Below are 17,694 nucleotides of genomic sequence, written 5' to 3' on the forward strand. Positions count from 1 at the left end.
TCGCTGCCCCTGCCCCTCTTTTGGGGTTCATGGACTATCTACTGCTTGCTACCAAACTGAATTGGGAATGCTGCTAGCAGGGGGGTATTGGACCAGGGGGACAGCCCCCTATAGGTGTGTCTATGCAAAGTTTTTGTGAATGTTTCTTACAAAATCTGTCAAAATCTATTTGTCAGCAATATCTTCATATAGAAATATGAAGATTTTCTCCCACTTTACACTGGGAGACTTAGACTGTTATAGACCATTGCCATAAAGTCTGAATCCTAAATAATGTGTTTATTCCATGTCTCCCTATGCCAGACAGGCTTCCCTATTGCTTGTATATTGAAATAGAATGTGGATTGTGCCTGTCCCATTGTTAAATGTTAATGACCTCACATTGTTCTGTCCAGATGGCCAGCTAATTAGTTCAGGATTAATTCTCTTCCTGTATATACTTTCATCTGCATATGATAATGATCATTCAACCCCTGACCTGTGTGTAGTAATTTGATGAGGAGGGGGATGTGCTCGTGTGCATAAATTGAGTGTGTGTCTGTTCATTAAACAGTCTGTTTTCTTCATAAAGTCTCGACTCATGTTGGGGGGGGGGGATATGCTACAAGGGATTGCTATGCTCTTCATACTCCCTTGCATAATCGCAAAGCTCATGTAAGAGCTTGTTCCTGCTTCACTCTCTGGGGAAAAAGAGGGTCACCCATGGGAACCTGGAGCCTTGTCGTAGGTCCAGGGTGGGTAGGAGACGGCGGGACCCCAACCAAGCTGCATCGGTTTGTGGGGTCTGAAGTAGTTATAGTGTCTGGTGGAGTGCTTAGAGCCCTCGGGAAGCACTAGGAGCATCTGTCAATAGAGGTACCAGGTCGGGGTGCCGGTTGATCCGTTACAGTTCTACTTTAGTTGACTGTACTGGAATGCACTGAATTGGTGTAAAGTAGGCAATGGGAATCAATGGTAAATGCTAGTCAGTTCATGTATTTTTGACCCAGAATAAAAACACATTGGACTGCATCTCCTGGGACTCTACTTCCCGCCAAAGACGCTGCATCATGAGTTCCTTCAGAACTTATACCCACTCCCAGAATCCTCTGCGGCAGAATCTGCCTTCTGCGGTAGATACAGGCCTGAGTGTGTCTCTCATTGGGTTTCCTCCACTGTCCAATGAGACTCCTCTCTTGGAGCCAATGGGGAGACTCCCCTCTCAGCAGACATACCTGGGAGACATGAAAGCCAGCGGAAATCAAGGCCCTGCTGGTAGGCAGCCAAGGCCCACTATACTTTTACCTAGCACCTACCTGTAGGGTGCTACATATATATTTATATACACATTTTATTTTTCATTTATCACTTTGTATTTCTGTATTTATTTTTTGATCTACTAAATTCTGGGTATTTTATCCATTTACTCATTTTTCTATTCATTTTTCTTTTGTTTGTTAAGGTTTTGTATATATTTAGTTAATTTTGTTTCTCTGGATTATGGTTTGTTTTTGTCATTTACTATATGTGTAAGTGTCATTGAGATTGCAGTTAGGTCTTTCAGCACAGGATGGCACACTTTCTTTTCCGCCACTCTTTCTTAATTATTTATTACTTAAGAAAGTTATTATTATAATATATACATGGTCACTCTGGTTTATAAGAACTGTTCCAATTTTCTGATAAAATGGTCCTTCTGTTTTCCAACTCCCTGGCTTCAGCGTATGGAACGCAAATTGTATTTCTGCCTCCTGGATATTTAAGGCATCTCTGTAGTCACTTGGCCACGCCCCTGGTAATGTCTTTTTGATGGCAAAACGTGTTGGGTGGAGTGCTGGCATGTGACGTCATGGGGGAGTAATTCACTAAGCTGAAAGAATTGCACTGCTCCAGTTCTATTTTTTTCTCGCCGCGTTAAATTTACATTTACTTACATTTACCTTAAGGGCAGGTGTCCTCCTCCTCCCTCTCCTCCTCCTCCACTGTCTCCTCCCCTGCCTCCTCCATCTCCTCCTCGCCCTCCTCCTCCTCACCCATCACTGATGCTACATAAACCACAAAAGAGAAAAAATACAACACAAAAATGCAGTCTTCCAAGTTAGAACAAAGACACAGAGCACATTCACAGTCAAAGTACTTACAGTGGGCCTGAGGGGGATGAGCCTCCTGCTGCTCCTCCTCATCTTCACTTGTCTCTATAGAAATAAACAGCACAAGTTAGACACAATTTTCGGACACACACCTCTCCACATGGTAGCAATATACTCAATGCCCCTACAATTTCTAAGACAAAGCTAGGAATACATTAGGGAATGTCCTTTGGACATTTACTTGGGGCAGGCAGTACATACAGGAGCAATGACATCAATTAGATTTATTGGGCATGTTTATAAACAGGAGGTCACTGTCCATCCACTATGGTGCCCCCCCCCATACCCATACCCATACCCATACCAATCCCCACACTAAAGAATGTAGTGGCTCCCACTTTCAGGTCACTTGAAGCAGCCTGAATATCATGTGTTCACTATGCAGTCACATTAGCCCTAGCTCCACAAAGCTGACCTGAAAGCAAAAGCTACCTGGCCAAATCAGACCACTTTTTACAGTACAATACAATTCTGAGTATTTTAAAACATTGATGGTACACCTCCCCTCAAGAGTAGTTGACTGTTACCATGTTGCTCCCAAACTGTCCAGATAGAAGTGTTTTAAACCAAAGGAGCCAAATTTAAAACCAAATATTACAAAAACATTATTTAGGCTCCACAATACCCCCAAAGTAATTTCAAATTAACATTTCTAAAATTAACATGTGAGACTGAGAGGACCCTGCGCTTATGGAAAAAGTGCTTGAGTGCAACAATATACTAGTGAATTGTGTGTAAAAAGCTGCTAGCTGCAGTGTAAAAGTGCTGAGTGCTCTTTTGAAATGTGTAAAACTGTGATTTGCAGCGCTGCTTAAATTGGTTTATAAATATATCAAAAATTCATATAAAATAATAGAATAAATGGAATACTTCATATAAATTAAATAAATAATACAATACATAAAACTCATAAAGTGCTGTAGTATTGGTGAAAATAAATATATGGCTCAATGTCCATTATATCATCGTGTTGCCGTGATGAATCTTTTCACTTGAACTCATACAGGTGCTAAAGTGCTTGATTTGTGCTTTGTTCGGGGTCTCCCCCTTTGGTTATCTACTCACCGCTAGATGGTAGTTTTCAGGCATGTAAGGATAGTTTTGCCCTGCTTCTCCGCTTGATGTATAATTATTTCTGTGAGTATTAATTCCTCCCCGATGTCCTCATGAAAAGAGAGTCATTCATGGTGAAGATCGTTTAAAAAGGGGCGTGTTTATTGAAAAAACAATGGGAATATACTCACAAACATAGTATAATATCATGCAAAAAAATGAATGAATGAAGAGAGCGGCTCGGCGGCTGACTGCTCCCGCAGCATCCACTACACCGGCCGGAGGTCACGTGATACGCTCGACCAATCACTAGACGCGTTTCGATGTGTAACACATCGTCCTCTGTAGCTACAGAGGACGATGTGTTACACATCGAAACGCGTCTAGTGATTGGTCGAGCGTATCACGTGACCTCCGGCCGGTGTAGTGGATGCTGCGGGAGCAGTCAGCCGCCGAGCCGCTCTCTTCATTCATTCATTTTTTTGCATGATATTATACTATGTTTGTGAGTATATTCCCATTGTTTTTTCAATAAACACCCCCCTTTTTAAACGATCTTCACCATGAATGACTCTCTTTTCATGAGGACATCGGGGAGGAATTAATACTCACAGAAATAATTATACATCAAGCGGAGAAGCAGGGCAAAACTATCCTTACATGCCTGAAAACTACCATCTAGCGGTGAGTAGATAACCAAAGGGGGAGACCCCGAACAAAGCACAAATCAAGCACTTTAGCACCTGTATGAGTTCAAGTGAAAAGATTCATCACGGCAACACGATGATATAATGGACATTGAGCCATATATTTATTTTCACCAATACTACAGCACTTTATGAGTTTTATGTATTGTATTATTTATTTAATTTATATGAAGTATTCCATTTATTCTATTATTTTATATGAATTTTTGATATATTTATAAACCAATTTAAGCAGCGCTGCAAATCACAGTTTTACACATTTCTAAAATTAACATGCTTCTGCTTACCATCAATGATATGGAGCCACTGCAATGGTCCCCCCCTGGGGCCACATACTACAGGATTGCCGTCCTCCTCCTCCCCTACTTTACCAAGCAGACCACTGCTTGGCACCAATCAGCTGTGTCTAGAACAAGAAGACAAAGAGGATATAATTTAATGACAAATTCTAAAGGAAGTTCCAAAGGCTGTGAACACACACACACACACACATCCACATCTTTTGGCATATTTCTTCCACATATTGACTTACCAGAGATTCTCGCCATGGCCTTCTTCAGCGCTCTTGGGTTGCGCCTCTTTACGTTGCTCCAAGAGCGCTGAAGATCTTGCAATGATGTGCGGTGGCGGAATCCCTGCCACAGCTTCAATCTCAGGTGCCTCATAATGGTCTACTTGGCAAAGTTTTTGATTGGTGAATCATAGCGGTGGAGGAGGAGGATCTGTGGAAAACAAAATGTATGTTTTACTAACATTCCAAAAAATTGTGTTAGCAAATCTCAAAACACAGCCTTCAGACTAAATTTCTCATTTAACTTCCTCACTACTTATCACAGTTTCAGAAGCTCTGAAATGTCAAGATAACACAAACCCTTGCCCCAAGAGAGACCCCTTTTCTGAAAGTAGACTATCTTGTGCTATATTGGCATTTCAGGGCCTCCGCAACTGTGATAGGTAGGGAGGAAGTGAAATGAGCAATTTACACCCTTAGAGAGCCTGAAGGCGGTGATTGGTTTTCGGGGTCCTCTATGCAGCTAGACTGCCAAAAAGTCTCACACATGGGGTATCCCCGTACTCAGGAGAAGCAACAGAATGCATTTTGGGGTGTAATTCCACATATATACATGGCCTGTGTGAACAATATATATTTTTAATGACAACTTTGTTTAACCGCTTGCCGCCCGCCCGCCGTCATATGACGGCGGAGCGGAGCGACCATTATCCTGGGCCGCCGTCATATGACGGCGGCACTTTAAGCAGGGCAGGCGCGCGATCGCGTGCGCGCCGCCCTGCACTGCCGGTGTCGGGGTGTCCCCGGGACACCCCCCGTCACCGGCAGGGGGGAAACAGCCAATGGGCGTGGCTGTTTCCCACGTGATCGGCTGTGTTCCAATGACACAGCCGATCACAATGAAGGCGCCCACTAGATGACCGCGCATGCGCGATCGGGAGCGCGCAGCGCGGTCATGTCGGTGGCACTGTGTTCCGTAGGAACACAGCTGTCACCTGCGGTAGTAAACAGTCACTGATAGTGACTGATAGTGACTGTTTACTATGTGATCGGCTGTGAATCCATTCACAGCCGATCACAAAATGTAAACAAAGAGCAGTAACTCACTGTTACTAACTCTTCTCTCCTCATACAGCTTCCAGTATGAGGGGAGAAGAGCTAGAAATAGTGAGTTACTGCTCTGTACACATGTCACAAAGTAAAAATCACACAAATAAAGGTCCCCACACAGTCCTCAGCCCCCCAATGTCACCTGTCACCCAACAGTCACCTCATCAGTGCCCAGAAATTGACACCCATAACGTTCACATGTGAGCGCAGCGATCGCAGGCAGAATCACAGCGATTCTGCCCGCGATCCGGAAATCATTGCATATCGCGGGACGCCTGTGCGTTGCCCCTGATTTGCAATAGCACCCCAAACGCTGTGCGATGTTGCCGCCATTTCCGCCTGCCGAATCGCGGTAACATCGCGCAAACATCGCATGACGCCCAAAAAAGGTACAAGAGTTTCTTTGGAGCGTCATGCGTTGTTTGCGCGATGTTACCGCGATTCGGCAGGCGGAAATCGCAGCAACATCGCACAGCATTTGGGGTTCTATTGCAAATCACAGGCATTGCACAGGCGCCCCGCAATTTGCAATGATTTCTGGATCACGGGCAGAATCGCAGTGATTCTGACCGTGATCGCTACGCTCACATGTGGACATAGCCTAAAGTTCACCGGTCACCAGAGACTGCCATCAGTACCGCCGTGCACCATCGCCCGTCACCTGTCACCCATCAGTGACCATCGCCGTCACCTGTCACCCCATCAATCACCGTCACCTGTCACCCCATCAGTCATCGTCACCTGTCACCCCATCAGTCATCGTCACTTGACACCCCTTCAGTGATCGTCACTTGTCACCCCATCAATCATCATCACATGTCACCCCGTCAGTGACTGTCATCTGTCACCCCATCAATCATCGTCATCTGTCACCCCATCAATCATCATCACCTGTCACCTCATCAATCATCGTCACCTGTCACCCCATCAATCATCGTCACCTGTCACCTCATCAATCATCATCACCTGTCACCTCATCAATCATCGTCACCTGTCACCCCATCAGTCATCGTCACCTGTCACCCCATCAGTCATCGTCACCTGTCACCCCGTCAGTCATCGTCACCTGTTTGCTATATACATGCAATCACTTACTGACCCCCTAACGACTATATGCGTTGGCCATTAAAAGCTAAATACTGGGGTTATGGCAGCAGATAGCCCCCATAACCCCGGTATTTTTTGAAACGGCGGGCGGTCGGCTTTCAGATAAGGGTGGTCCCAGTGGCGGATTCGCCGCGGAATTACCCTTACGGTGCAGGGGAAGAGGTGCCCCCCCCCCCTCCTGCTGTGTCCCAGACGTTTTCCCAGCTTACCGGACCCGCCGGCAGCGGGGAAAACTATCCGGTCCCGGATCCTCAGAGACAGGAAGTCGAGTGAGGGCAAGATGGCCCTCACTCAACTCTATGGTCTTGGAGGACCGGAGCTACGTCAAAAGACGTTGCCTAGCAACCGGTTTAAAGGGCCGCTTTTTTTTTTTGCTTTTTTTTTTCCCTCTTTCAACAATTTTTTTTTTTTTTTTCTTTTTTAGTGTAGTTGTGAGGTGTGAGGTCTTTTTGACCCCAGATCTCACAATAAAGAGGACCTGTCATGCCAATTTCTATTACAAGGGATGTTTACATTCCTTGTAATAGGAATAAAAATGATCAAAACATTTTTTTTTTTTTAAACTGTGTAAAAATAAAAAAATAATAAATAAAATAAATAGGAAAAAAAAAAAAAAAAAAAATTAAAGCGCCCTGTCCCCGTTAGCTCGCGCGCAGAAGCAAACGCATACGCAAGTCCCGCCCACATATGTAAACGGTGTTAAAACCATACATGTGAGGTATCGCCGCGATCGTTAGAGCGAGTGCAATAATTTGAGCCCTAGACCTCCTCTGTAACTCTAAGCTAGTAACCTGCAGAAATTTTTAAAATGTTGCCTATGGGGATTTTTAAGTACCAATGTTTGGCGCCATTCTGTGAGCATGCGCAATTTTGAAGCATGACATGTTGGGTATCTAATTACTCGGCGTAACATTATCTTTTATATTATGGAAAAAAATTGGGCTAAATTTACTGTTTTCTTATTTTTTAGTTCAAAAAAGTGAATTTTTTTCAAAAAAATCGCATTTGGAAGACTGCTGCGCAAATATGGTGTGATAAAAAATATTGCAACGATCTCCATTTTATTCTCTAGGGTCTCTGCTAAAAAAAAAATATATAATGTTTGGGGGTTCAAAGTAGTTTTCTAGCAAAAAAAATTATTTTAGCTTGTAAACACCAAGTGTCAAAAATAGGCCCAGTCTTAAAGTGGATAAATGGACAACTTTGTGTAAAGCGCTACTTGGATGTGAGGCCTATGTATGTGGCCAGGCTGTGAAAAAGTGTTACACATGTGGTATCGCCATACTCAGGAGGAATAGCAGAATGTATTTTGGGGTGCAAGTTTTGCTATGTACATGCGATGTGTTAGAAATATTGCATAAATGGACAGCTTTGTGTAAAAAAAATGTGTTTTCATTTTCTTTCCACATTTTCCAAAAACTTGTGGAAAAAAATGACATATTCAAAAGACTCATTATGCCTCAAAAATTATACGTTGGGCTGTTTGCTTTCCAAAATGGGGTCATTTTATGGGGGTTTCCATTGTCCTGGTGCTCCAGGGCCTTCAAAAGTGCGATAGGTTGTCAGGAAATGATATGTGTAATTTGTGCTCCTAAAATGCCGGACGCTGCTACTCGGATGTTAGGCCTCTGTATGTGGCCAGGCTGTGAAAAAGTCTCACACATGTGGTATCGCCATACTCAGGCGGAGTAGTAGAATGTGTTTTGGGGTGTAGTTGCAAGTATACATGTGCTGTGTGAGAGAAATAACCTGTTAATACGGCAATTTGTAAAAAATAAAAAATAAAAAAAAAAAAATCTTCATATTGCAAAGCATTGTGGGAAAAAATTACAACTTCAAAAAACTCATCATGCCCCTTATTAAATACCTTGGAATGTCTACTTTCCAAAAAGGGGTCATTTGGGGGGTATTTGTACTTTCCTGACCTTTTAGTGTCTCAAGAAATGAGATAGGCCTTCAGTACATCAGGTGTGATCAAGTGTGATCAATTTTCAATGAATAGCACCATAACTTGTGGACTCTATAACTTTCACAAAGACCAAATAATATACACTTATTTGTTTTTTTTTTACCAAAGATAAGTAGCAGTATAAATTTTGGCCAAAATTTGTGAAGAAAAATGACTAATTTGCAAAATTTTATGACAGAAACAAAGAAAAATGCGTTTTTTCACGATATTTTCAGTCTTTTTTTATTTATAGCACAAAAAATGAAAAACCCAGTATTGATCAAATACCATCAAAAGAAAGCTCTATTTGTGTGAAAAAAAGGACACAATTTTTGTATGGGTACAGTGTTGCATGACTGAGTAATTCTCAGTCAAAGTGTGAGAGCGCTGAAAGCTGAAAATCGGTCTGGGCAGGAAGGGGGTGAAAGTGCACTGTAGGCAAGTGGTTAAAAAAAAATAAATTATTTTTTTGTCACACTTGTGACAAAAAAGTAAATATTCAATGGGCTCAACACGCCTCTCAGCAAATTCCTTGAGGTGTCTACTTTCCAAAAAGGTTTTTTTTTGGGGGGGTTTGCAGTGCCCTGCCATTTTAGCACCATAGATTGTAGACGCTATAACTTTTACGCAAACCAATAAATATACGCTTATTAAGATTTTTTTTATCAAAGACATGTAGCTAAATACATTTTGGCCCAAATGTATGAAAAAATTTCGTTTATTGGATATTTTTTATAAAAGAAGGTAGAAAAGGATTTTTCTCAAAATGTTTGGTCTTTTTTCGTTTATATCACAAAAAATAAAAATCCCAGTGGTGATAAACTACCACCAAAAGAAAGCTCTATTTGTGGGAAAAAATGGACATAAATTAAACCAAATTGTACCCAAAATAAGTTTGGATACAGCATTGCATGGGTACCCAATTACCAGTTAAAGTCACACAGTGCCAAATTGCAGAAAATGGCCTGGTCAAGAAGGGGGTAAAACCTTCCGATCGTTAAGTGGTTAAAATGACCCAAAAATAAAAGAGGAAAAAAAATATGTGGAATGCATCCGGAAGCACATAAAAAAATGTTTTAAAAAAGTGCATGCAGAAACGCATCCAGAATGGATCTGGACGTTTTTGTGGTGTGAATTGGCCCTGACAGTTAATACATATACATAGCTAGGGTGACCAGATGTCCCCAGTTTCTGGGGACAGTCCTCGGACCAAGTCTGTCCCCGGTTTTGTCCCCGGATTGGATTTGAACAGGGGCCTGGGCAATTTCAAAGACAGTCAGTGCAGATTAACCACTGACCAGCTGCTGTAGTTTTACTGCGGCAGGTCCGCTCTGTCCCAGATTCTGACCCTAGATTCTAAACTCCTTGAAGGCAGGGATTGGTGTGTGTGTGTGTGTGTGCGTGTGTGTGTGTGTGTATATATATATATATATATATATATATATATATATATATATATATATATAGCACCGTGTAAATTGATGGCTCTATACAAGTATCTGAAATAATATCCATTTAAAGTTGCCCATTTAAGAGTCCCATAATCATTTTAAATCCTTACTAATTAACTAAATTCCAGTTTATCGATATATATCTATAAAAACGATATTCGATGTTTATGAAAGTGGGCATAATGCAAAATAAATAGTTTATTACATTACATTCTGTCAATTTCTATTAACCTGTCATTGTAAAAAGTAATGCTCAAGTTAGTCACTAGAGGTCACTCTATCCCCATTTTCTGTGCCTTAACAGAGTATAAAAGCAAGCTCAGATCTGTAAGCATAGATCCCTACAATATTAATCTTTTTATTTATCCATATTGATTGCAAGCAGTGGCGTAGCGTGGGCTGTCAGCACCCAGGGCAAGGCAAGTAATTTGCGCCCCCTACACAAACCTACTAGACCACTACAAAGACCTACCTTACTCCTACACTGACCTACCTGATTACTATACTGACACCTACACAGACCTACCTGACCTCTACAGAGACCTGCCTTATTCCTGATCTGACCTACCTGAGTACTATACTGACACCTACACTGACCTACCTGATCACTACACTGAGCTATACTGTATAATTACTATACTGACACCTACATTGAACTACCTGACCACTACACAGACCTACCTGACCAATACACTGACCACTACACTGACCTACCTGTTTCCTGTACTAACCTACCTGATCACTATACTGACACCTACAGAGACCTATCTGACCACTACAGAGACCTACCTGACCGCTACACAGACCTACCTGATTACTATACTGACACCTACACAGACCTACCTGACCTCTACAGAGACCTGCCTTCTTCCTGATCTGACCTACCTGAGTACTATACTGACATCTACACTGACCTACCTGATCACTACACTGAGCTATACTGTATAATTACTATACTGACACATACATTGAACTACCTGACCACTACACAGATCACTACACTGACCTACCTGTTTCCTGTACTAACCTACCTGATCACTATACTGACACCTACAGAGACCTATCTGACCACTACAGAGACCTACCTGATTCCTACACTAATCTACCTGGCCACTACAGAGACACCTACACTGACCTACCTGATTCCTGCACTAATCAACCTGATCACTAAACTGAGCTACCTAATTTTTATACTGACACCTACACTGACCTACCTGGCCACTACACAAACGTACCTGACTACTACACATACACCTACTCTGACCTACCTTATTCCTTACACTGACCTACCTTATTCATGCACTAACCAACCTAATGTCTATACTGACACACAGACGTACCTGAACACTATACAGACGTACCTGAACACTATACAGACGTACCTGACCACTACACAGACGTACCTAACCACTACACAGACGTACCTGACCACTACACAACCCTACCTGACCACTACACAAACCTACCTGACAATTACACTGACCACTACACAGACCTACCTGTTTCCTGCACTGACCTACCTGATCACTATACTGACACCTACAGAGACACCTACAGAGACCTATATGACCACTACACAGACCTACCTGATTCCTACACTAACCTATCTCATTACTATACTGACACCTACACAGACCTACCTCACCACTACACAGACCTACCTGATTCCTACACTAACTTACCTGATTACTATACTGACACCTACACAGACCTACCTGATTCCTACACTAACTTACCTGATTACTATACTGACACATACACTGACCACTACAATGACTCCCCCCTACATTTCCACATACACTGACCCCCCCTACACTGACGCCCCCATACACTGACCCCTACACTAACACCCCCTACACTGACCTCCCCATACAATGACAACTATACTGACCCCCCTATACTGACCCCCTTACACTGACCCCTACACTGGCACCTATACTGACCCCCCCACATTCTCACATACACTGACCCCCCCATACACTGACCCCCCCCATACACTGACACCTACACTGACCCCCCTTCACTTACCCCCACTACACTGACACATACACTGACCCCCCCATACACTGACCCCTACACTGACCCCCCCTTACATTTCTATACACTGCCCCCCCATACACTAACACCCCCTACACTGACACCTACACTGACCCCCCTACACTGATCCCCCCATACACTGACCCCTACACTAACACCTATACTGACACCCCCTACACTGACCCCCCCATACACTGACACCTATACTGACCCCCTTACATTCCCACATACACTGACCCCTACACTGACCCCCCCATACACTGACCCCTACACTGACTCCCCCCTAAATTTCCACATACACTGACCTCCTACACTGACCCCTACACTAATAGCTATACTGACCCCCCCATACACTGACACCTATACTGACCCCCCTACACTGACCTCCCCATACACTGACACCTATACTGACCCCCCTACACTGACCCCCACATACACTGACACCTATACTGACCCCCCTACATTTCCACATACACTGACCCCCCTACACTGACCCCCCCCATACACTGACACCTACACTGACACCTATGCTGACCCCCCTACACTGACACACCCTCCTCTACACTGACCCCTCATACCAGGGGCGTAACTAGAACTTTCAGGGCCCAGGTGCAAGAAATCATGAAGGGCCCCCCCCCCCCCCAACACTGCCTTAAAACTCCTTCAAGACCCTCAACCTCTCACAGGCTTGTAAGGCCCCCTGGACACCGATGGGGTACATACAAAAAAAAAAACGACTGTATATACTTTATATATAATATTCTTTCATTAAAGGGAATGTGAACCTCTACAATCAATTTCTTTGATTTGCCTCCTTAGGATCGGTAAAATCAGACCTGGGGAATGAGACCAGTAATAGTGCTGGTGGGGAAAGGGGTGTGTATGGGATCAGTGGCAGGACTGGTGGGGAGGGGGGAATGAGACCAGTAATAGTGCTGGTGGGGTAAGGGGGGGTATGGGATCAGTGGCAGGACTGGTGGGGAGGGGGGAATGGGATCAGTAATAGTGCTGGTGGGGAAAGGGGGGGGTATGGGATCAGTGGCAGGACTGGTGGGGAGGGGGGAATGGGACCAGTAATAGTGCTGGTGGGGAAAGGGGGGGTATGGGATCAGTGGCAGGACTGGTAGGGAGGGGGGAATTGGACCAGTAATAGTGCTGGTGGGGAAAGGGGGGTATGGGATCAGTGGCGGCGGTGGTGGGGAGGGGGGAATGGGACCAGTAATAGTGCTGGTGGGGAAAGGGGGGGTATGGGATCAGTGGCAGGACTGGTAGGGAGGGGGGAATGTGACCAGTAATAGTGCTGGTGGGGAAAGGGGGGTATGGGATCAGTGGCGGCGGTGGTGGGGAGGGGGGAATGGGACCAGTAATAGTGCTGGTGGGGAAAGGGGGGGTATGGGATCAGTGGCAGGACTGGTAGGGAGGGGGGAATGTGACCAGTAATAGTGCTGGTGGGGAAAGGGGGGTATGGGATCAGTGGCGGCGGTGGTGGGGAGGGGGGAATGGGACCAGTAATAGTGCTGGTGGGGAAAGGGGGGGTATGGGATCAGTGGCAGGACTGGTAGGGAGGGGGGAATGTGACCAGTAATAGTGCTGGTGGGGAAAGGGGGGTATGGAATCAGTGGCGGCGGTGGTGGGGAGGGGGGAATGGGACCAGTAATAGTGCTGGTGGGGAAAGGGGGGGTATGGGATCAGTGGCAGGACTGGTAGGGAGGGGGGAATGGGACCAGTAATAGTGCTGGTGGGGAAAGGGGGGTATGGGATCAGTGGCGGCGGTGGTGGGGAGGGGGGAATGGGACCAGTAATAGTGCTGGTGGGGAAAGGGGGGGTATGGGATCAGTGGCAGGACTGGTAGGGAGGGGGGAATGGGACCAGTAATAGTGCTGGTGGGGAAAGGGGGGTATGGGATCAGTGGCGGCGGTGGTGGGGAGGGGGGAATGGGAACAGTAATAGTGCTGGTGGGGAAAGGGGGGGTATGGGATCAGTGGCAGGACTGGTAGGGAGGGGGGAATGGGACCAGTAATAGTGCTGGTGGGGAAAGGGGGGTATGGGATCAGTGGCGGCGGTGGTGGGGAGGGGGGAATGGGAACAGTAATAGTGCTGGTGGACTAAAGAAACACCTCCAAATTCACCCATAAAAGGCAAACAATTGCGCTCAGGAGTATAGGACAATGTTGCTACTTATATAGAAGTAATTATAGGTAATGAAATCATGTATAAATGTTGTAATATGAATTAGATCACACAATACAAAATAGAAAAATTATAGTAGCGCAGGAATGGTGGTACCTCCTAGCCACCTTTAAGGCTCTTTCACACGGGCGTTCCGATCAGATCGGCCTGTCATTGTTTTAGGCGGATCTGATTGGATGCCCCATTCAGCCCTATGGAGCAGCGGATGTCAGCGGTGACATGTCCGCTGCCATCCACATCCGATCCTGTCCGTGAAATCCGGACGGATGGAAACCCTATTTTCCATCCGTCCTGGGGATCGGATCGGATGGGATCGGATGAGAACGGACAGGCGATCCGCTCTCATCTGATTCCCCATAGAGAGCAGCTGGGCTCTGACACCTCCCTCTCCGCACACAGAGCGGAGACGGAGCTGTCATCCGCCGGCTCAGCGGGGATCGGCGGATCGATCCCTGCTGAGCAGTGCATGGTCCGCAACGGAATGCAGACCGTGTGAAAGGGGCCTTACGTGTTTAAAGTAAATTGGGAAAACCGACTATAATATAATAACAGAATTACTGCGCACTTCAGCTTAAAATCATTTAAAAGTCCTTAAAAGTCCATAAACTCAAATGGGCAATAACTTGAAGCACACACACGTACATATATCTACACACATATAAACACACACACACACACATACATAAACACACACATACATACACACACATACATATATAGATGCACATATGCACACACATACAGTACACACAAATACATACACACATACATACACACATACATACACACACATACATACACACACATACAGTACACACACATACAGTACACACACAGTACACACAAATACATACACACATACATACATACATACATACACACACATACATATATAGATGCACATATGCACATACATACATACATACATACATACATACATACATACATACATACATACATGCACATACAGAAAGCCTTTTTAAAAAACGAGAGAGGACTGTACCTTCCTGCCGGGTATTGCACTGTAGGGGGAGGCAGAGAGCACAGCACACACTCTGGTTTCACTTTACATTGCTTCCAATGCTATGTGAGATCAGCTCCGTCGGGAAGATCGGGGAGCTCTCGGTCTCAGCTTCGCTTGCCGCTCCTCCTCTCAATACATACTGGGGGCCCTCTAAGGCCCCCTGTAGCATGGGGCCCGGTCGCCATGGCGACCCCTGCGACCCCTGTACGTCCGCCCCTGCCTCATACACTGACACCTACACTGACCCCCCCTTACACTGACAGCTACACTGACACCTATACTGACCCCCTTACATTCCCACTTACACTGACCCCCCATACACAGACCCCTACACTGACCCCTCCATACACTGACCCCTACACTGATCCCCCCCTACATTTCCACATACACTGACCCCCACTACACTGACCCCCTACACTGACCCCTACAATAATAGCTATACTGACCCCCCCATACACTGACACCTATACTGACCCACCTATACTGACCCCCCTACACTGACCTCCCCCATACACTGACAAATATACTGACCCCCCATCACTGACCCCCACATACACTGACACCTATACTGACCCCCCTACATTTCCACATACACTGACCCCCCCTACACTGATCCCCCCCATACACTGACACCTACACTGACCCCTCCATACACTGACCCCTACACTGATCCCCCCCTACATTTCCACATACACTGACCCCCACTACACTGACCCCCTACACTGACCCCTACAATAATAGCTATACTGACCCCCCATACACTGACACCTATACTGACCCACCTATACTGACCCCCCTACACTGACCTCCCCCATACACTGACACCTATACTGACCCCCCTTCACTGACCCCCACATACACTGACACCTATACTGACCCCCCTACATTTCCACATACACTGACCCCCCCTACACTGATCCCCCCCATACACTGACACCTACACTGACCCCTACACTGACCCCCCCATACACTGACACCCCCTTCACTGACCCTCCCCTCCCATGTCCACTTCCCCTACACGGACACCTATGCTAACCCCCCTACACTGACACCCCCATACACTGACACCCCCCCACCCCACTTCCCTGGGCCCGGGGGCAGGCAAGACATCACTTACCTTGTTCTGTGCCAATACATTGGCGACTCGAGGAGGGGAGAGACAGCATGTCGGTGGCCGGCCCGGACAGCAGGGGGAGACTCCGGAAGCAGTGCTGCACATGCACCGAGCCACAGACTGTCAACTTCATCCACGACCAGCCCCGCCCCCTGGCCGCATGACACCTTCAGCGGTCCGCCACTCGTCTTGCACAAAGCGGCAGTCACTGAGCCAAGAGGTGGAGTGCGGGCGAGCGGGCAGGCGGGCGGGTGTGCGGGCAACTTTAGAATAATGGGACACTTTGATCCCGCCGATTGCGGGCGTGGGATGCGCCCCCCCTAAATGTTGCGCCCGGTGCCAGTGGCCCCTCCTGCACCCCCCACGCTACGCCACTGATTGCAAGTCCTGTACCCACCTTTTAGGTCTCAGTGAGAGGTTTGTTCTCCCTTAAACTTGAAAGCCCACCCCGGTTTGGCTCAGATTAAAAAAGGAAATATGGAGGGAAATAAAATAAATTAATAAATAATATATGTATATATATATATATATATATATATATATATATATATATAAACTGTATTGTTAAAATTATTTGGACGCCTGCCTTTACACTCATATGAACTTTAACCACTTCCATACTGGCCCATTTCTGGCACTCCGCTCCTACATGTAAAAATCATACTTTGTTTGCTAGAAAATTACTCGGCACCCCCAAACATTATATATTTTATTTTAGTAGAAACCCTAGGGAATAGCAACTTTTTATGTCACACGGTATTTGCTCAGAAATTTTCCCTGCCAGTGTAATTATTACAGTAACAGTGCATATTTATAGCACTGATTGCTGTAGTAATGTCACTGGTACCCCCAAAAGTGTAAAAAATGTCAGTTAGGGGTCCGATCTGTCCGCCGCAATGTCGCAGTCCCGGAAAAAAAATTGCAGATCGCCACCATTACTAGTAAAAAATAAACAATAAAAATTAGAAATCTTTCCCGTGGTTAGTAAATGCAATAACTTTTGCGCAAACCAATCAAAATACGCCCATTGCGATTTTTTTTACCAAAAATATGTAGCAGAAAACAAATTAGCCTAAAATGTTAAAAAATTTTGATTTTTAAATTTTTTTTGGGAATGTTATATACAGCACAGTATCAGAATGTAAAAAATATTGTTTTTTTTTTCAAAAGTGTCGTTCTTGTTTTCAAAAATTAAAAATCGCACAGGTGATCAAATCCCACCAAAAGAAAGCTCTATTTGTGGGGAAAAAAAGGACATAAATTTAATTTGGGTACAGCATTGCATGACCGCGCAATTGTCCATTAAAGTAACG

The sequence above is a fragment of the Pelophylax lessonae genome (genome assembly GCF_965119305.1).
Source record: "Pelophylax lessonae genome assembly, chromosome: 4".
Lineage (NCBI taxonomy): Eukaryota > Metazoa > Chordata > Amphibia > Anura > Ranidae > Pelophylax > Pelophylax lessonae.